We start from the raw sequence: 22,246 nt of genomic DNA, 5'->3' as shown, positions 1-22,246 counted from the left end.
CGGTAGAGGGTGGGATTATCTTCCAGTAGAGAGGGCGGCGTTCAGAAACCCCCTCTTCCGCCACCGGTATAGGTCTTCCGGAAGCCATAGGAGAGACTTTCTAACGGCACCGGTAGACACCCTCTTCCGGAAGACTACGCGCGCGTTCAGAAAGTGCTCTTCCAGAAACGGAAGATGCCTTTGTCCACAGGTCGAGAAAAGTTTTTTTGATCTTCCGGAAGACGTGATGAAGTTCAGAAACCTCTCTTCCGCTACCGGTAGAAGTATTTCCAAAAGCAGTGGCGCAGCTCTGCCTCTTCTGGAAGATTTGGAGTTGTTCATTAACTCTTCCACCGGCCCCGGAAGACACTCGCTTCTTCTTCCGGAAGACCACGCGCAGGTTAATACACAAAACCCTCAAGAAGAATGGATATTCAGCCCACACAAGCCGTAAGGCCGTTGTGAAATAACCATCTGAGGATCCATTCAAAACCATCACATTTCCGTACATAGCAGGGGTCACCAAGAACATTTCTAAAACCATGAGCAAACACAAGATCCAGGTTCGACTCAACACACTACGTAAAATTCGTGATTTGATCCCATCTGCGAAGGATGTGATCCCTGGCATGCAAAATCCCGGCGTCTACGAACTAAGCTGCGTCTGCGGCAGCTGTAACATCGGGGACACTAAGCGGCGTTTCTCGGACCGCGTCCGCGAACACAGGGCACATCTGTAACACGGTAGGACCGATATCTCGGCCGTGGCTGATCATGATTTCAACGCTGTGGGCTCACGCGAAATTAATTTGCCAAGACGAGGGGTACTCTGCAAACCCACTGGCTATCGGCAAAGATTCGTCCATGAAGCCATCCAGATGTCTCAACGCAGACGCAATTTCAAACGAGGTGGGCACAAACTTGAGCACTCATTGGAAGGACGTTATTAACCAGTTGAAGGTCATAACTGGCTGTGATGTTCCCTGCCTGCCTGCCTACCTATGTCAGCAGTTATTCACTAACACAGCCACACCGTTAGCTGTGTTAGTGAATGGCGGCTTGCCATCCGTTTCCACCTTCCACGTGGCGATGGCTCGTTCCGATCTCTCTCTCTAACGTCACATTCACCAGCAAATTTCATCTCTCGCCTCGCCCACTGACCATTGGGCTGCACCCATCTCAAAAACCTTTAATAACTCCCTGTCCCTTAGCAGCGCTCCCGCCATATATATTGCCCTGTCTCAGCAGCTTTCACCTGATGACGATTTGCTTGTGCTGCGATCGAAACGTCGAGATCTATTATTTTTATACCCACGTGACTTTGCCGACAGAATCAAAGAGAGTGGATTCCTGCAGTCACGAAAAACTTCAAATCGATATGAATCGGTTTGTTCTAACGTAGGATCGTCTATATTCTTGGTTCTTTCGGTAAAGTCACCACGTAGAAGGGAAATAATAAAAAGAATAAAAAAAATTATTGCTGTGGTTTTCACACCTGATGATGATTGCTTGTGTTGCAATCGAAACGTCGTGAGAATTTTATTGTTTTATATTTTTATTATTTTATGGTTTCCCTTCTACGTGGTGGTGACTTTACCGAAAGAACCAAGAACTTGAATCCCTGCAATCACGAAAGCTTTAAATCATAATGAACAGAATATAATAATGAACAGAATATGAAGTTTTATTCTAACAAAAATCTTTAAATCTTCTTTGGTTCTTTCGGTAAAGTCACGTAGAATGAGAATAAAATAATAAATTGATAAAATAAAATAACACAATAATATTCTCACGACGTTTCGGCCACAACACAAGCGGCCTTCATCAGGTGAAGGGAGCGAGACTGTCTGGTAGGACAGCGCTGGAGTGAGAGAGCCACGTTCAGATCACGGCTTTTAAGCTGTGTGAGAGGAACAAAGAGCCTTGACGAAGGAATTAGCATAAAATTTAGCATTGAAATGGCTGAATGATTAGCTTGTGGCTGGTCACAGAAATAGCTATGTTAAAAGTTAAAGCATACACATCCGCAGAGGCACCCATTGTTAAAAGGAATTAGCATAGAATTTAGCATTGAAATAGCTAAATTAAGGCATACACATCCGCAGAGGCACCCCTTGATAATGGGATTAGCATAGAATTTAGCATTGAAATGGCTGAGTGATTCGCTTGTAACTGCTACAGAAATAGTTACGTTGAAGTCAGAGCATACACATTCACCGAGGCACTTAGTACAAATCAAACAGGAGAATTTAGCATTGAAATAACTAGGCGAATTTAGCATTGAAATAACTGGGTGATTTGCTAGTGACTGGTCACAGAAATGATTACACATCTGAGCTATTCACAGTACTATATAGTGAACCAATAAGGTAATTTATATTTTAGTTTTTATTGGTTCACTATATAGTACTGTGAATAGCTCAGATGTGTAATCATTTCTGTGACCAGTCACTAGCAAATCACCCAGTTATTTCAATGCTAAATTCGCCTAGTTATTTCAATGCTAAATTCTCCTGTTTGATTTGTACTAAGTGCCTCGGTGAATGTGTATGCTCTGACTTCAACGTAACTATTTCTGTAGCAGTTACAAGCGAATCACTCAGCCATTTCAATGCTAAATTCTATGCTAATCCCATTATCAAGGGGTGCCTCTGCGGATGTGTATGCCTTAATTTAGCTATTTCAATGCTAAATTCTATGCTAATTCCTTTTAACAATGGGTGCCTCTGCGGATGTGTATGCTTTAACTTTTAACATAGCTATTTCTGTGACCAGTCACAAGCTAATCATTCAGCCATTTCAATGCTAAATTCTATGCTAATTCCTTCGTCAAGGCTCTTTGTTCCTCTCACACAGCTTAAAAGCCGTGATCTGAACGTGGCTCTCTCACTCAAGCGCTGTCCTACCAGACAGTCTCGCTCCCTTCACCTGATGAAGGCCGCTTGTGTTGTGGCCGAAACGTCGTGAGAATATTATTGTGTTATTTTATTTTATCAATTTATTATTTTATTCTCATTCTACGTGACTTTACCGAAAGAACCAAAGAAGATGAATCATTGCAGTCACGAAAGCTTTAAATCGAAATAAAATCTTTAAATATTGTACTTTCCGGAAGATTTGGTAGGGTTCAGAAACCCCTCTACCGGCTTCGGTAGAAATGAACTTCTTCTTCCGGAAGTGCCACGTGCGCGTTCAGTAAGATTTTTCTTCTCACAATGGAAGATGTCTTCCGCCACCGGCGGAGTGTCTTCCAGAAGATGTATAGTTCGTTCAGAAACTCCTCTTCCGGCAGCGGTAGATTGCTTCCAGAAGAGGCGCGGGTGCCCTCTTTGTTCTTCCACTTTAACGGTCGCGAGATTTTAAACGCAGCCAATCAGCGACGAGCGTTGGCGTCACGTGACGATGAACAATGTTCCCGCCATACCTCACCGCCGGGGTCAATGCAATGCGGCGAGGAGCGGTGGCGCGGCGGTTAGCGCCACGCTTAGCTTCGAACCCCGGCCACCCGAGTTCGATTAAAGCGGGTTTGGGCCTCCTCTGGGTCGACTCAGCCTCAAAGGAGTCCCTGGTGCGGTGTGCAGTAGGTGTGCAGTAGGCATCACCACCGGGGAGACAAAGGCGGCCGGGCGTGGTGGCGCCCACCCAGCCGGTTACCTTCACAGACAGCGCTGCTGCTCGCTAGCAGCACTTGCCCCAACAGTCTGTTCAGGCTACACGGGGGAGCTTTATCTTTTGGGGCCGTCAATAAATGACGTCACGCACCTGTGACAGACATTTGTGACGATGCGTGACGAGCGGGGGAGGGGGGCTTGATGAATGTGACGTCACATCAAAATGCGCAACTTTAAATAAATACAGACAACGCGTGTCTACTTAATTAAATAGACTTTGTTAATAAATGTTTTCTCCTACAACATCAGAGTGCAGCGCCACATTAAACACGCACTACAATGTGACAATAGTTTAAAGCCATTTGAAGCATGTTATATTTTTAGGGGGGGGCAGAGCTTTGTGACGTCATATTTGAGCGGGGGGGGTGTCTGACTTTGTGACGTCATGTGACGAAGGGTGGGGGTCAAAAACAGTCCAAAATCGCGTGACGTCATTTATGGACGGCCCCCTAACCTTTATAGGGGAAAGTCTAACAAAACTAAACACAAAAAGCAGCTCTGTAGAAGTATTTCACTGTAAATGTTGAAGACGATGACATGACGATGTCCACTGCGTGCATTCTATAATCCCCTGTCTCTGTCTCTCTGTCTCTCTGTGGCATGTCACGTGTGTATCTGTGGTGAGATGTTGACTGCCTCGCCAGGGCCCCAGGAGGTCGTGGGTTAGATCCCCCCAACCTGACGCCTGCTGCTGTTTATGTTCAGTAGGGGGGGGGGGGGAGCGTCCATAAATGACGTCACGCGATTTTTTGACGATTTTTGACCCCCCCCCCTTCGTCACGTGACGTCATAAAAAGTCAGACCCCCCCCTCAATTATGACGTCACAAAGCTCTGCCCCCCCCCCCCCCCTCCAAAATTAAACCATGCTTCAAATGGCTTTAAACTATTGTCACATTGTAGTGCGTGTTTAACGTGGCACTGCACTCTGATGTTGTAGGAGAAAACATTTATTAACAAAGTTGATTTAAATTTTGATTTATAGCTTTCGTGACTGCAGTAATTCATATTCTTAGTTCTTTCGGTAAAGTCACGTTGAAGGGAAACAACAAAATAATAAAATATATATAAAACAATAAAAAAATTATCACGACGTTTCGACCATAACACAAACGGTCGTCTTCAGGTGTGTTTCTTAGACCACATCAATTCCATACACCCAGCCATCAGATTTACCATGGAAGTCGAAATAGATGGCAAGATACCTTTTTTGGATGTCCTAATTAAAAAGAGACCTGATGGTTCAATGAGCCACTCTGTCTACAGGAAAGCTACCCATACGGATGCTTATCTGAAACCGGATTCCCACCACCATGCATCACAGAAGAATTCTCTCATCAAGACTCTGTATCATAGAGCCCAATGCATATCCGACCAGGAACACATAGGCAGTGAACTCAAGCACGTACACCAAGCTCTTAAGGCTAATGGTTACTCCGACTATACAATCCGCAAAGCTATCACTCAAACCATGAAGAAGGACCCTCTTGAGGAGCCTTTCAAAACCATCACTTTACCCTACATTGCGGGGATCACAAAAAAGATCTCCAAAATCTTGAATAAACACAAGATCCAGGTCCGTTTCAACACATTACATAAAATCCGTGATCTGGTTCCGTCTGTAAAAGATGTGATTCCGGACATACAATACCCTGGTGTCTACAAACTAAGTTGCCTCTGTGGTAGTAGTTACATTGGAGAAACCAAACGCCATGTCTCGGACCGCATTCGTGAACACAAAGCAGACCTTAAACACGGTAGGACCAACACCTCGGCCGTGACAGATCATTGTTATAATTCAGTAGGCTCACATGCCATTGACTTTTCCAAGACAGAGGTTCTTTGTAAGCCATTTGGCTACCATGAGAGATTCGTTCATGAGGCTATCCACATATACAAGCACAGAGACAATTTCAACCGAGAAGATGGATTCTATCTTAGCAATCATTGGAAAGATTTGATAAACCATTTCAGGTCTTAATTGATTGTTCACGCTTACAGTGGCTTTCAGACAGCATACAAAAAAAATTCGTCTCCCCCCTCCTCTTTTTCAGAATATAGATGGACTAGTCCTAAATAAACTGCCAAATCGTTGCGCGTGGCGCTAACGTTTTTTATAAATAAATAAATGCGCCGTTTAAAAAAAATTATGCAAACCAACACACCTGATGACGACCGTTTGAGTTATGGTCGAAACGTCGTGAGAATTTTTTATTGTTTTATATATATTTTATTATTTTGTTGTTTCTCTTCAACGTGACTTTACCGAAAGAACTAAGAATATAAAGTTGATTTAATTAAGTAGAACGTGTTGTCTGTATTTATTTATAAAGTTGCGCATTTTGATGTGACGTCACATTTCTCAAACAACCCCCCCGCCCCCTCGTCACACATCGTCACAAATGTCTGTCACCCCCCCCCCCCCCCCCAGGTGCGTGACGTCATTTATGGACGGCCCCATAGCATTACTCTTTATCTCCCTGTGGAGACGTCAACCACCGTACACTGCCGAGAAGGAAGTTTGTGAACCCCAACGACAGTTTAACACGTAGTAGGAGGCTTTCGCGACCAACATTATTCACAATAAAGGTTTTTGTTGGGTGAGATCGCGTTATTTATAAATGTGTCGTAACCCTCCACCACCCGACACGGCCAAACAGCAAAAAAAAGTGTCACGTTGACAAAAGACAAAAATAGTTCACGACTTTAGCCCACCGGTGTGTTGAAGAGTGAATCCACAACATTGACAGCTTTGAGTAGTTCGACGTTTCGCTGGTAATTACATCCAGCATCATCATCGGGCAATTCGCCAGAATGGTGAAGCCCTCTCCACTTGCTCCCGGTCTTAAATAGAACAGCAGCAGGGTGACGTCATCATTTAACTCATTTCAGGTGCAGTGATTTGAGGCGGAGGGGGGGGGGTTATTGTAATCATATAATCGATTGGTAATCAGTCAATGGTTATGATTAGTAATGAGTTGGAGATTAGTAATGATGGAACTCCCCACTTCACCGCAAGAATAGCGCACAAGCGTTGGCATCGCATCTCCCCTTCTCAGGGACGAAACAGGAGGACTCCTGATGGAGCCGGTTGTAATTGCTGGCGAAACGTCGTACTCAGATTGTGAATGTTGTGGCTTTTCTCTTCAACACACAACCGGTTAGTGCTGTACTCGTAACGAAATGGCCACGTTCTGTTCACGTGACAAACATTACAATTCGGCTGTGAAGGGTGGTGGCGGTTTTCACGACACACATTTACGCGATCTCACGTAAACAAAACAAAACCTGTGTTATGAGTTTTACCATGTCACCCTTCTTGAATCAAAACCCGGTGTTTTCTGCAAGATACTAAAGGGGTTATATTAGCCAATTCCACGTAATTTGAAATAAAATTATGTTTGAATTAAACAAACAATTAGTATCAGGCTTTCGTGGCTGCAGGGATTCATATTCTTGGTTCTTGCGGTAAAGTCACCACCACGTAGAAGGGAAACAATAAAATAATACAAATATAAAACAATAAAATTCTCGCGACGTTTCGACTGCAACACAATCATCATCGTCACCTGATGATGATTGCTTGTGTTGCAGTCGAAACAATCATCATCGTCACCTGATGATGATTGCTTGTGTTGCAGTCGAAACGTCGTGAGAATTTTATTGTTTTATATTTTTATTATTTTATTGTTTCCCTTCTACGTGGTGGTGACTTTACCGAAAGAACCAAGAATATAAACAATTAGTAATTAAATTTTGACTAATAACTTTCGTGACTGCAGGGATTCATATTCTATGGTTCTTTTGGTAAAGTCACGTAGATAGAAGAAATAATAATAACTATAAAATAATAAAAAATAAAGTGAACACAAAAATAATACAATTATCACGACGTTTCGATCACTTGTGTTGCGATCAAAATGTCGTGATATTTTTATTCACTTAAATTATTTTATTATTTTATTATTCTTGGTTCTTTCGGTAAAGTCACGTTGAAGGGAAACAATAAAATAATAAAAATATATATAAAACAATAAAAATTATCATCAGGTGATGATGACTGTTTGCGTTACAGTCGAAACGTCGTGAGAATTTTTATTGTTTTATATATATTTTATTATTATTTTATTGTTTCCCTTCAACGTGACGACTTTACCGAAAGAACCAAGAATATGAATCACTGCAGTCACGAACGCTTTAAATCCAGTTTTATTATTTTATTGTTGTTACTTTTCAAAGGGTTTACTTAACTTGATTCCTCTGTGTTTGTCGTGGTCAAATCTTGCAATCAAAAAGTCGTCCACTTCCCGTTGTCCAATCAATTCCACATTTTGCCCACGCACTCAGATCCCGTGACAATGCACGCCAGTATCAAAATCGGCATCGATTTCATCAATGAAATCGCTACTTCAAAGCAATTTACATTTTGTATGGACGCCCGTATTATTTATATATTTATGGAGGTAAAAAAAACGGCCGCGGTCCCTAAACTGTGGAATCGGCACGCACACAAAACAGGCGCCAGTGACGCAGGCGCCGCGTGACGCAGGCGCCAGTGACGCAGGCGCCAGTGACGTCCCTCTCGGCCGTGAGTTTGACGAAGTTGTTAATAAAACCGTTGTGTTTAAAAAAAAAAAATTATACGAGTAAAGTCACATTCTTAGCTTTTTCGGTAAAGTCACGTTGAAGGGAAACAATAAAATAATAATAATAAAAAAATATAAAACAATAAAAAAATTCTCACGACCTGATGACGACCGTTTGTGTTATTGGTCGAAACGTCGTGAGAATTTTTTTTATTGTTTTATATATATAATTTATTATTTTATTGTTTCCCTTCAACGTGGTGATTTTACCGAAAGAGCTAAGAATATGAATCACTGCAGTCACGAAAGCTTTAAATCAAAATTTTTTTAAACGAGTTTATTTCTTCTATCCACGTAACTTTACCGAAAGAACCACCGATAAAATTTTCAGTAAATTAACGTTCATGGTTTGTGAAAAAGTTAAACCCTCGTTTTATTAGCTCAATGGAATTATTGGAATCAGGTCTTTAAATATTTAGGTAGATCTTCAGGGGTGAGTTTGTGAGGCCCCACCCTATATAAATATCATAAACTGCGTGACAATATACTCTGATCGTCTTGAATAAATCTGTAAGCTTTAAATCTATAATATGTAGAGCTGTTAGGAGCCGTCCATGAATGATGTCACGCGATTTCTGACGATTTTTGACCCCCCCCCTCCCCCATCGTCACATGACGTCACAAAAAGTCAGACCCCCCCCCGCTCAAATATGACGTCACAAAAAATCAGACCCCCCCGCTCAAATATGACGTCACAAAGCTCTGCCCCCTCCCCCCCAAAATTAAAACATGCTTAAAATGGCTTTAAACTATTGTTGCCATTGTAGTTGCGTATTTAATGTGGCGCTGCACTCTGATGTTGCAGGAGAAAACATTTATTAATTAAGTATAACGTGTTGTCTGTATTTATTTATAAAGTTGCGCATTTTAGTGTGACGTCACATTTCTGAAACCCCCCCCGTCGTCACACATCGTCACAAATGTCTGTCACCCCCCCCCCTCCCTAGGTGCGTGACGTCATTTACGGACGGCCCCTTATTTCACGCGGACAATGTGTTTGCATGTTCACCACAAGTACTGTAAGTAGTTAATGCAGATTTGATTATATGCAAAATGTAATCTATTTGGCGTTTGAACATCTTAAGACACCTGTTTTATTGCCAGAGAAAGGTAAACCCCTTTTCATATTTTCCACATTTTGTGTGGTGTTTATATCCGTGTGGTGGTGGCGTTGCGGGTTTAATCGCTGTCGTTCATCCGCCTCCTTTACTATCAACGCGGGGTGTGACTGCACCTGGTTAGGATGACGTCCGTGTGTTGTGGGTACGCGTGGCGCTCATTCAAGCCGTGCCCACGCGTTCGTGTGCATCCAGGGCCTGGAACAATTGTAGACTCCGGACCGTATTATCCAAGCGGACACCCACTCACTCAGCTACTCACTCATTCACCCACTCACTCAGCTACTCACTCATTCACCCACTCACCCACTCACTCACCTACTCACTCATTCACCCACTCACCCACCGACTCACCTACTCACTCATTCACCCACTCACTCACCCACCTACTCACTCATTCACCCACTCACTCACCTACTCACTCATTCACCCACTCACCCACTCACTCAGCTACTCAATCATTCACACACTCACCCACTCACTCAGCTACTCACTCATTCACCCACTCACCCACTCACTCAGCTACTCACTCATTCACCCACTCACCCACTACTCACCCACCTACTCAATCATTCACCCACTCACCCACTCACCCACCTACTCACTCATTCACCCACTCACTCACCCACCTACTCACTCATTTACCCACTCACTCAGCTACTCAATCATTCACTCACTCACCCACTCACTCACCTACTCACTCATTCACCCACTCACTCACCTACTCACTCATTCACCAACTCACCCACTCACTCAGCTACTCACTCATTCACCCACTCACCCACTCACTCAGCTACTCACTCATTCACCCACTCACCCACTCACTCACCTGCTCACTCATTCACCCACTCACCCACTCACTCACCCACTCACTCAGCTACTCACTCATTCACCCACTCACCCACCGACTCAGCTACTCACTCATTCACCCACTCACCCACTCACTCACCTACTCACTCATTCACCCACTCACCCACTCACTCACCCACTCACTCAGCTACTCACTCATTCACCCACTCACCCACTCACTCACCGACTCACTCATTCACCCACTCACCCACTCACTCACCGACTCACTCATTCATCCACTCACCCACTCAATCACCTACTCACTCATTCACCCACTCACCCACCGACTCACCTACTCACTCATTCACCCACTCACTCACCTACTCACTCATTCACCCACTCACTCACCCACCTACTCATTCACCCACTCACCCACCTACTCAATCATTCACCCACTCACCCACTCACCCACCTACTCACTCATTCACCCACTCACTCACCTACTCACTCATTCACCCACTCACCCACCTACTCAATCATTCACACACTCACCCACTCACCCACCTACTCACTCATTCACCCACTCAATCACCTACTCACTCATTCACCCACTCACCCACCGACTCACCTACTCACTCATTCACCCACTCACTCACCCACCTACTCACTCATTCACCCACTCACCCACCTACTCAATCATTCACCCACTCACCCACCCACCAGGGCCGTATTATCCAATAGGGCACCCATCCACTGACCCACCTACTCACTCATTCACCCACTCACTCACCGACTCACTCATTCACTCACTCACTCACTGACCCACTTACTCACTCATTCACCCACTCACCCACCGACTCACTCATTCACTCATTTACACACTCACCCACCGACTCACACATTCACTCACTCACTCACCCACTCACTCCCCTACTCAATCATTCACTCACTCACCCACTCACCCACCTACTCACTCATTCACCCACTCACCCACCGACTCACTCATTCACTCACTCACCCACTCACCCACCTACTCACTCATTCACCCACTCACCCACCTACTCAATCATTCACTCACTCACCCACTCACCCACCTATTCACTCATTCACCCACTCACCCACCGACTCACCCATTCACTCATTCACTCACCCACTCACTCACCTACTCAATCATTCACCCACTCACCCACCGACTCACTCATTCACTCACTCACCCACTCACTGACCCACTTACGCACTCATTCACCCACTCACCCACCGATTCACTCATTCACTCACCCACCTACTCACTCATTCACCCACTCACTCACCGACTCACTCATTCACTCACTCACCCACTCACTCAACTACTCACTCATTCCCCCACTCACCCACCGACTCACTCATTCACTCACCCACCCACCTACTCACTCATTCACCCACTCACCCACCGACTCACCCATTCACTCATTCACTCACCCACTCACTCACCTACTCAATCATTCACCCACTCACCCACCGACTCACTCATTCACTCACTCACCCACTCACTGACCCACTTACGCACTCATTCACCCACTCACCCACCGATTCACTCATTCACTCACCCACCTACTCACTCATTCACCCACTCACTCACCGACTCACTCATTCACTCACTCACCCACTCACTCAACTACTCACTCATTCCCCCACTCACCCACCGACTCACTCATTCACTCACCCACCCACCTACTCACTCATTCACCCACTCACCCACCGACTCACTCATTTACTCACTCACCCACTCACTGACCCACCGACTCACTCATTCACTCACTCACCTACTCATTCACCGACTGACCCACCGACTCACTCATTCACTCACTCACTCACCCACTCACTCACCTACCTACTCACTCATTCACCCACTCACTCACCTACTCAATCATTCACCCACTCACCCACTCAACCACATATTCATTCACCCACTCACTCACCGACTCACTCATTCACTCACTCACCCACTCACTCACCTACTCATTCATTCACCCACTCACCCACCCACCAGAGCCGTATTATCCAATAGGGCACCCATCCACTGACCCACTTACTCACTCATTCACCCACTCACTCACCGACTCACTCATTCACTCACTCACTCACCTACTCACTCATTCACCCACTCACCCACCGACTCACTCATTCACTCACTCACTCACCCACTCACTCACCTACTCACTCATTCACCCACTCACCCACCGACTCACTCATTCACCCACTCACCCACCTACTCAATCATTCACCCACTCACCCACTCACCCACCTACTCACTCATTCACCCACTCACTCACCTACTCACTCATTCACCCACTCACCCACCTACTCAATCATTCACACACTCACCCACTCACCCACCTACTCACTCATTCACCCACTCAATCACCTACTCACTCATTCACCCACTCACCCACCGACTCACCTACTCACTCATTCACCCACTCACTCACCCACCTACTCACTCATTCACCCACTCACCCACCTACTCAATCATTCACCCACTCACCCACCCACCAGGGCCGTATTATCCAATAGGGCACCCATCCACTGACCCACCTACTCACTCATTCACCCACTCACTCACCGACTCACTCATTCACTCACTCACTCACTGACCCACTTACTCACTCATTCACCCACTCACCCACCGACTCACTCATTCACTCATTTACACACTCACCCACCGACTCACACATTCACTCACTCACTCACCCACTCACTCCCCTACTCAATCATTCACTCACTCACCCACTCACCCACCTACTCACTCATTCACCCACTCACCCACCGACTCACTCATTCACTCACTCACCCACTCACCCACCTACTCACTCATTCACCCACTCACCCACCTACTCAATCATTCACTCACTCACCCACTCACCCACCTATTCACTCATTCACCCACTCACCCACCGACTCACCCATTCACTCATTCACTCACCCACTCACTCACCTACTCAATCATTCACCCACTCACCCACCGACTCACTCATTCACTCACTCACCCACTCACTGACCCACTTACGCACTCATTCACCCACTCACCCACCGATTCACTCATTCACTCACCCACCTACTCACTCATTCACCCACTCACTCACCGACTCACTCATTCACTCACTCACCCACTCACTCAACTACTCACTCATTCCCCCACTCACCCACCGACTCACTCATTCACTCACCCACCCACCTACTCACTCATTCACCCACTCACCCACCGACTCACCCATTCACTCATTCACTCACCCACTCACTCACCTACTCAATCATTCACCCACTCACCCACCGACTCACTCATTCACTCACTCACCCACTCACTGACCCACTTACGCACTCATTCACCCACTCACCCACCGATTCACTCATTCACTCACCCACCTACTCACTCATTCACCCACTCACTCACCGACTCACTCATTCACTCACTCACCCACTCACTCAACTACTCACTCATTCCCCCACTCACCCACCGACTCACTCATTCACTCACCCACCCACCTACTCACTCATTCACCCACTCACCCACCGACTCACTCATTTACTCACTCACCCACTCACTGACCCACCGACTCACTCATTCACTCACTCACCTACTCATTCACCGACTGACCCACCGACTCACTCATTCACTCACTCACTCACCCACTCACTCACCTACCTACTCACTCATTCACCCACTCACTCACCTACTCAATCATTCACCCACTCACCCACTCAACCACATATTCATTCACCCACTCACTCACCGACTCACTCATTCACTCACTCACCCACTCACTCACCTACTCACTCATTCACCCACTCACCCACCCACCAGAGCCGTATTATCCAATAGGGCACCCATCCACTGACCCACTTACTCACTCATTCACCCACTCACTCACCGACTCACTCATTCACTCACTCACTCACCTACTCACTCATTCACCCACTCACCCACCGACTCACTCATTCACTCACTCACTCACCCACTCACTCACCTACTCACTCATTCACCCACTCACCCACCGACTCACTCAATCACTCACTCACCCACTCACTCACCCACCTATTCATTCACCCACTCACCCACCGACTCACTCATTCACTCAATCACCCACTCACTCACCCACCTACTCATTCACCCACTCACTCACCCACTCACTCACCCACCTACTCATTCACCCACTCACTCACCCACTCACTCATTCACCCACTCTCCCACCGACTCACTCTGTCACTCAATCACCCACTCACTGATCCACCCACTTACTCATTCACCCACTTTACACTATAATACCCCATTACCACTACTTCGGCTGCCTTTGTTATTAAAACTTATATAAACTCTCGCTGGTAACAGCTTCTCTTCACAAGGGAGCAGACATCGCAGCTGTCGCGATATTCACCTGAAGACGGGTGCCTGTGTTGCGTTCGAAACGTCGTGATTTAGACTATAGCAAGTCAGGGACGCTAAAGCTTCGGCGCCATCTAGCGCCTCAATGTTCGTCGTGCAGCGTCAACCATGTTAGTCTTAATAGTGAAGTTCGTCATTCTCGAGCGTGTTATGGCGAGGTACAGAGTACACAAAGTACACGAAGGGGCCGTCCATGAATGACGTCACGCACCTAGGAGGGGGCGGGGGTGGGTTGAGAAATGTGACGTCACATCAAAATGCGCAACTTTAAATAAATATAGACAACACGTTCTACTTAATTAAATAGACTTTTAAAATAAATGTTTTCTCCTACAACATCAGAGTGCAGCGCCACATTAAATACGCACTACAATGGCAATAGTTTAAAGCGATTTGAAGCATGGTTTATTTTCAAAATGTAAATATGGTTTGGGGGGGGGAGAGCTTTGTGACGTCATATTTGAGGGGGGGGGTCTGACTTTTTGTGACGTCGTGTGACGAAGGGGTGGGGAGGGGGGCAAAAATCGTCCAAAATCGCGTGACGTGATTTATGGACGGCCCCATGGGTCCTGTTCTCCACACCAAATGCTTCAATGTGTGGTGACAGGGTTAAATCTGCTGACCGTGGGGGGCTAATTACGGGTATGGGTGCGTTATAGAACAGCACACATATCAGCAACCACAAGGGGGGCATAACTGAGTCAAGGGTCAAGGAGAGGATCGATCTGGAAGCTCCTGGAACCAGCAAGAGAGTTCCGGAAGTGGGGCATGGCCAAGGGCGGGGCTTGGCCACGCCCGAGGGATATCAGGGGGTTCAGGGCTGTCGTGGGGGTTCGGGTCCTGGATGTCGTAGCTGGTATCGCTGCCATCTCTTCGTCGTTGTCGTCGCTGCATAGCCAGCCGGCTATTCAGTCTTCATAGTCGTCGTCGCTAAAAAGTCAGTCAGCTATATAGTGGACAACGCTGATGTGGCTGCATGGGTAGCTCAGCTGGAAGTAACTCAGCGTTTATGTTATTCCGTGACCCTGTCCTTAAAATATCGAGAAATAAATAAGATACCCTCTACAAGTCGTGTCTCAGAAGTCATCTCATTACAAATGTACCAGTTTAGTCACAGCTACCCGTGATGTACAGACTGAGTTTTGCTCCAAAAGGCAAAGTATGGAGGTAGCTTTGACCCACACTTAACTTTTGTGATGCATAATTAGTTTCTCTTGAGTTAAATTGTGGAGTATCATGTCATTAACTTTAACCATCCAACACTTGAAATAGCTAATCGAATGAAATTGACACGTGGGCTAATATGCCAATTGACTTAAGTGTTTCTTAAGAAAATCAGGATACAGTCTGTTGCTCTAACGCGGGGGTAGTTGCGTTCCTGAAGAACACCGCATTATGGAAAAATCGCGTTATAATAAATATATAGAATGAGAATAAAATAATAAATTAATAAAATAAAATAACACAATAATATTTTCATGACGTTTCAGCCACAACACAAGCGGCCTTCATCAGGTGAAGGGACGAGACTGTCTGGAGGACAGATTGCGACCTTTAAGCTGTGTGAGAAGAAACAAAGCGCCTTGACAAAGGAATTAGCATAGAATTTAGCATTGAAATGGCTGAGTGATTAGCTTGTGACTGGTCACAGAAATGGCTATGTTAAAGTTAAAGCATACACATCTGCAGAGGCACCCCTTGACAAAGGAATTAGCATAGAATTTAGCATTGAAATAGCTGAGTGATTAGCTTGTAACTGGTCACAGAAATAGCTATGTTAAAGTCAGAGCATACAAATTCACAGAGGCACCTAGTACAAATCAAACAGGAGAATTTAGCATTGAAATAACTAGGCGAATTTAGCATTGAAATAACTGAGTGATTAGCTTGTGACTGGTCACAGAAATGGCTATGTTGAAGTCAAAGCCTACACATCTGAGCTATTCACAGTAACTGGGTATACACTACAAATATATAATGAATACTATATAGTGAACCAATAAAAAACTAAAATATAAATTACCTCAATGTTATCAATAAACTCTATATATTCTCCAATCAGCTAAGCTACCAACAATAAGTCGTTATATATCACAATGCTATATGGCGAAAAAATGGGTGGATTCTTACCCTCAACTTTAGCAACACGGATAGCTACGGGCCCCGCTCAGACGGACGAGTTCATCCATGGTCGGAACAGAGGAGGGGGAGAGAGACAGCTGTGAGGCGCTGTTATACTCCATGTTGTAAACATGGATTCTGGCTTAGTAACCATTGGAAAGATGTTTTAAACCATTTTCATTCTTAATTAATTGTATTTTACGATGACCTTCAGACCGCAGCTCTTTCGCTGGCATTGACTCTTAATACCTCTCACACCACGGTTAATGGTATGGTTTACAACATGGAGTATATGTGTAAGATGTGCCCTTTTTTGAGCTGCCGTTTTGTATTTACAAGAGGTGGTCACTTTTTGAAAAAGGTTGAACACGAAATTTAACACTCTTCTGAAATTCGTGGTCCGCCAGGAAGTGTCTAACTGTGTTGTTGGCCTGACTGGCTGTGCTTCACATAATGTTTTTTCAGGTTTGTTGAATTCTCGTCTCTCATCTTTTTGTTTGTATTTACCTCCGTGATTTGTTCTTGACACCTGATGAAGATCGCTTGCGTTGTGATCGAAACGTAGTGATTGTTTTTTTGTTTTAGTATAATTTTATTGTATTTCTACGTACGTGACTTTACCAAAAAAAAACAATGAGTAATTTTATGCAGTCACGAAAGCTTTAATACTTTAGTACTGTGCTGCTGTATACAGTACAGTGCTGCTGTATACAGTACTGTGCTACTGTAAACTGTGATGCTGTATACAGTACTGTGCTGCTGTATACAGTACAGTGCTGCTGTAAACTGTGCTACTGTATACAGTACTGCTGTATACAGTACTGTTGTATACTGTGCTACTGTAAACAGTATTTTGCTGCTATATAAAGTACTGTGCTACTTTATACTGTGCTTGAAACGGTTCCACTGCGTATCTACAATGAATGTAGAATGCTCTAGAACTGACCGGTGAGTACCTCTGCAAACGAGTAGATTATTACATCTTGTATCATAGTGAAAATATCGGCTCATAGTTTATTTCTTTAAATGTGTCATATACTTGGAAAATGTGGTGAACCATAAGTATAACTCTCAGATAACTGGCATAATTGATAAACCGGCACCCTCCATTCTCCATGTGATGCGGGCGAAGAGAGTTTTTGCTGTATTAAAAACTCAGCTGCCCAGGTTTTAACCCAGATCCAAATTACTGGCTCCCTGTACGATGCAGAATCGACGTTAAAATTATTCTCCTCCTCTCCTTTTACAGGCCCTAAAGGAGTTGGTTCCAAAACATCTCACCGCCGATCTACTTAAGTTTCATTTTCCACTGCGACAACTTAGATCTGCCGATTCTGGTTTCAACTCAAGATGGATACAAAGTCCATGCTGTGTTTGTTCGGTGGGTGACAGAGGCTTTTATAGGTCAGGCTCTGGTATAGTCGCATTCCCTTCCTTTCTCGGTCCATTAGGGAACCTGTGTCCATTACACTTTTGGAATTACATCTTAAAACTCACCTAGACTTTCTCCACGACTCGACAAGCCTCAGGTAGAGCGCTTTTATGCCTTGTTCAAATTGCGCTGTGGAAACCCAAGTTTATTATTGTGGAACAATTTCCGCTCACTCGCTCTCACTCGGTAGAACAGGGGCGATCGTACAAACTCCACCCACTCACACTTTAGAACAGACAGACTTTTAAAACACTTTTATTGCTGCCAGCAGCAATAGCGCTGGAGGCGATTTGAATACGAGAAAAAGTCACAAACAACAAATAACCCAACACGATTAAACAAAAAACAACCACGAGCTGTGGCACATGGCGCTGGGCGTGCCATGCACAACACAAAAACGGCACGTGGTCGGTCGTGGCGCGCGCCATGCTCGACGACCGAGCACGCTCGAAGGTGAAAAGAAGGTTGCCGTTCACACCGGTGCAGAGGGTTTGTCCAGCCCTCCAGCATTCGGAGAAGACGCGCGTCACCGGCATTTGAGTGGCACGCGTGCTCTAGCTGGAGCGACGCCTATGAGCAGGCCCCTGAATGCTGGTACCACAGAGCAGCCATCAGTGTCGCCTTGCAGCATCTTTTTCCTCGTCTTGCACGCTGCCATCTTCGCTTGGGCACAGACGAAGTTGGTGAGATCGTGGCGCTTTGTCAGCCGGGTAAGGCACCCCAACGTATGAATCAGCTGTTGTAGAAGGGCACCCCCAGTTTCCGGAAAATGGTCCCCAAAAGGTGGAACATTGGGTTCAGCCACTGGCAGCGTAAGTACTGTTGGGGCAGATCCTCCCTGGAACCGCAGAAAGCGCACACGTCTGGTAACCCCTGGGGAGATTCGGCTGAGCCACACGGTCGATGGCAATGTCCAGTGTGCCAATTTTCACCGGAGGTCACTGCAGTGTTTGGCTACGAGAGACTTGTACATTTGTTTCCGCTGAGGGGTGGCCACAATGAGGGGAGATAAATTATCTCTCCATTTTGTGTCTGGTAGGTTGTCCAGGTCCCGGGAATTCAGCGCCTTGACGCTCTTTCTTTGGGGCGCCCTTCTGGGGCACGTTCCTGCGGCCTCGGAGTTTCAGTAATTTCCTGGAGTTGTTGTGGCCAGGGGGCTGCATGCAGGAGAAGCACAACTCCGGGAAGGAGGAGGAGGGGGGGAGGCGCCACTGTTTTTCGGCGCCTTCAGCTTGACAGAGAGAGAGATCATACAAACTCTACTCACTCACTCTCACTGTAGAATAGAGGGAGATCATACAAACTCTACTCACTCACTCTCACTGTAGAATAGAGGGAGATCATACAAACTCTGCTCACTCAAACTCACTCCGTAGAACAGGGGGAGATCGTACTAACTCCACTCACTCACTCTCACTGTAGAATAGAGGGAGATCATAAAACTCTGCTCACTCACTCTCACTGTAGAATAGAGGGAGATCATACAAACTCTACTCACTCACTCTCACTGTAGAATAGAGGGAGATCATACAAACTCTGCTCACTCAAACTCACTCCGTAGAACAGGGGGAGATCGTACTAACTCCACTCACTCACTCTCACTGTAGAATAGAGGGAGATCATAAAACTCTGCTCACTCACTCTCACTGTAGAATAGAGGGAGATCATACAAACTCTACTCACTCACTCTCACTGTAGAATAGAGGGAGATCATACAAACTCTGCTCACTCAAACTCACTCCGTAGAACAGGGGGAGATCGTACTAACTCCACTCACTCACTCTCACTGTAGAATAGAGGGAGATCATACAAACTCTGCTCACTCACTCTCACTGTAGAATAGAGGGAGATCATACAAACTCTGCTCACTCACTCTCACTGTAGAATAGAGGGAGATCATACAAACTCTGCTCACTCAAACTCACTCCGTAGAACAGGGGGAGATCGTACTAACTCTGCTCACTCACTCTCACTGTAGAATAGAGGGAGATCATAAAACTCTGCTCACTCACTCTCACTGTAGAATAGAGGGAGATCATACAAACTCTACTCACTCACTCTCACTGTAGAATAGAGGGAGATCATACAAACTCTGCTCACTCAAACTCACTCCGTAGAACAGGGGGAGATCGTACTAACTCCACTCACTCACTCTCACTGTAGAATAGAGGGAGATCATACAAACTCTGCTCACTCGCTCTCACTGTAGAATAGAGGGAGATCATACAAACTCTACTCACTCACTCTCACTGTAGAATAGAGGGAGATCATACAAACTCTGCTCACTCAAACTCACTCCGTAGAACAGGGGGAGATCGTACTAACTCTACTCACTCACTCTCACTGTAGAATAGAGGGAGATCATACAAACTCTGCTCACTCACTCTCACTGTAGAATAGAGGGAGATCATACAAACTCTGCTCACTCACTCTCACTGTAGAATAGAGGGAGATCATACAAACTCTGCTCACTCACTCTCACTGTAGAATAGAGGGAGATCATACAAACTCTACTCACTCACTCTCACTGTAGAATAGAGGGAGATCATACAAACTCTGCCTACTCAAACTCACTCCGTAGAACAGGGGGAGCTCGTACTAACTCCACTCACTCACTCTCACTGTAGAATAGAGGGAGATCATACAAACTCTGCTCACTCACTCTCACTGTAGAATAGAGGGAGATCATACAAACTCTACTCACTCACTCTCACTGTAGAATAGAGGGAGATCATACAAACTCTGCTCACTCAAACTCACTCCGTAGAACAGGGGGAGATCGTACTAACTCCACTCACTCACTCTCACTGTAGAATAGAGGGAGATCATACAAACTCTGCTCACTCACTCTCACTGTAGAATAGAGGGAGATCATACAAACTCTACTCACTCACTCTCACTGTAGAATAGAGGGAGATCATACAAACTCTGCCTACTCAAACTCACTCCGTAGAACAGGGGGAGCTCGTACTAACTCCACTCACTCACTCTCACTGTAGAATAGAGGGAGATCATACAAACTCTGCTCACTCACTCTCACTGTAGAATAGAGGGAGATCATACAAACTCTACTCACTCACTCTCACTGTAGAATAGAGGGAGATCATACAAACTCTGCTCACTCAAACTCACTCCGTAGAACAGGGGGAGATCGTACTAACTCCACTCACTCACTCTCACTGTAGAATAGAGGGAGATCATACAAACTCTGCTCACTCGCTCTCACTGTAGAATAGAGGGAGATCATACAAACTCTACTCACTCACTCTCACTGTAGAATAGAGGGAGATCATACAAACTCTGCTCACTCGCTCTCACTGTAGAATAGAGGGAGATCATACAAACTCTACTCACTCACTCTCACTGTAGAATAGAGGGAGATCATACAAACTCTGCTCACTCAAACTCACTCCGTAGAACAGGGGGAGATCGTACTAACTCTACTCACTCACTCTCACTGTGAATAGAGGGAGATCATACAAACTCTGCTCACTCACTCTCACTGTAGAATAGAGGGAGATCATACAAACTCTGCTCACTCACTCTCACTGTAGAATAGAGGGAGATCATACAAACTCTGCTCACTCAAATTCACTCCGTAGAACAGGGGGAGATCGTACTAACTCCACTCACTCACTCTCACTGTAGATAAGAGGGAGATCATACAAACTCTGCTCACTCACTCTCACTGTAGAATAGAGGGAGATCATACAAACTCTGCTCACTCACTCTCACTGTAGAATAGAGGGAGATCATACAAACTCTGCTCACTCAAATTCACTCCGTAGAACAGGGGGAGATCATACTAACTCCACTCACTCACTCTCACTGTAGATAAGAGGGAGATCATACAAACTCCGCTCTAGCTCTGTATAAGAGGGGGAGCTCATACCAACTCCACTCATTCACTCTATAGAAAAGGAGATCAGATAAATTCCACTCACTTTAATTCTATAGAACAGGGGGAGATCATCCAAACTCCACTCACTCTCACTCTGTCGAATAGAGGGAGATCATATAAACTTCACCCACTCACACTGCTGAAAATAGAGAGATCATATATACTCCACTC

The 22,246-nt window shown here is 45.5% G+C and overlaps 1 long non-coding RNA gene across 1 annotated transcript; it reads left to right on the top strand.

Annotated features, from left to right (window-relative positions):
- Window positions 1-181: 181 nt before the first annotated feature.
- Window positions 182-18,521, top strand: LOC142906489 (uncharacterized). The gene is made up of 3 exons (XR_012930332.1): window positions 182-888; window positions 9,242-9,404; window positions 17,992-18,521. It is a non-coding gene; the product is annotated as an uncharacterized LOC142906489 (long non-coding RNA).
- The last annotated feature ends 3,725 nt before the right edge of the window (window positions 18,522-22,246 follow it).

This window comes from Petromyzon marinus, chromosome 66, assembly GCF_048934315.1.
Source record: "Petromyzon marinus isolate PM22_M1 ecotype Great Lakes invasive population chromosome 66, UKy_Petmar_22M1.pri1.0, whole genome shotgun sequence".
Classification (NCBI taxonomy): Eukaryota; Metazoa; Chordata; class Hyperoartia; order Petromyzontiformes; family Petromyzontidae; genus Petromyzon; species Petromyzon marinus.
This window is presented reverse-complemented; position numbering and strand designations above follow the sequence as displayed.